Source organism: Dendrobium catenatum, unplaced genomic scaffold (genome assembly GCF_001605985.2).
Source record: "Dendrobium catenatum unplaced genomic scaffold, ASM160598v2 fragScaff_scaffold_390, whole genome shotgun sequence".
Lineage (NCBI taxonomy): Eukaryota > Viridiplantae > Streptophyta > Magnoliopsida > Asparagales > Orchidaceae > Dendrobium > Dendrobium catenatum.
This window is the reverse complement of record NW_021318852.1, coordinates 4,891,194-4,892,038: the sequence shown is the minus strand read 5'-3', so window position 1 is coordinate 4,892,038 and position 845 is coordinate 4,891,194.

The following is an 845-nucleotide window of genomic DNA, read 5'->3' as shown; positions in this document are numbered from 1 at the left end:
CAAAGTCAAATAATATGTGTCAAAGCCTTTCAAAATTATATTGTCCATGTAATTTTGAGGCATGAGTGCTACCTAGACGCCAACATAGATCTCCCCTGAGGGTCATGAAACAAATAAAATATCCTTAATTATAAATTTATCCTGTCCTGGAGTTAGCAGATTAGTTGGGAAAAATGTTAAAAATGTTACTACAAAACTTTTAAAATTGCTCGAAATTGACTGTAGAGATTCCATTTGGATTTGAAAGTTTCAAAATTAAGTTTGGAATATAAAAAATGATCCTGAGGACCTAAAAAATGTCTAAATTGGCCTATTCAGGTTGACAATAGAATGCTTCTTTCAAATGGCTCGATTCACTTGTGACACATAGGGTCGCATCGAAATCATATCTAAATGGCTAAATATTTATATCTGAGATCTTTCAAAAAGTTGGGTCAGTGGATTCATCTTTGTAAAAAATGACTGGAATATACAAATAGGAAAAGTTGAAGGATTTATGTGCTCCCATTCATATTGGAGTAGAAGATATATTGAGAATGCTCAACATTCATGATGTTGACAATCTTCTCTATTAGGCACATTATTTAGAAAACTATATATAGGAAGAACATCTGTTTAAGGATGATTGTTTATTTAGGTGGAGAGGTCTCATGAGATCATGCTAAAGAAATCAACAAAGTTCAAAAAATATGTCTAGACTACAAATGTTCCTCCTAAATGATTAGTAAATGATGAAGATCCACAGGTCTTGTCCAAAAAAAAAAAAGAAGCTAGAGAAAACTTTATCAAGTGCTGGTAAAGGTCACAGTGATTCTTCTCCTTTCAAGTTAAATATTCTTGAAGAT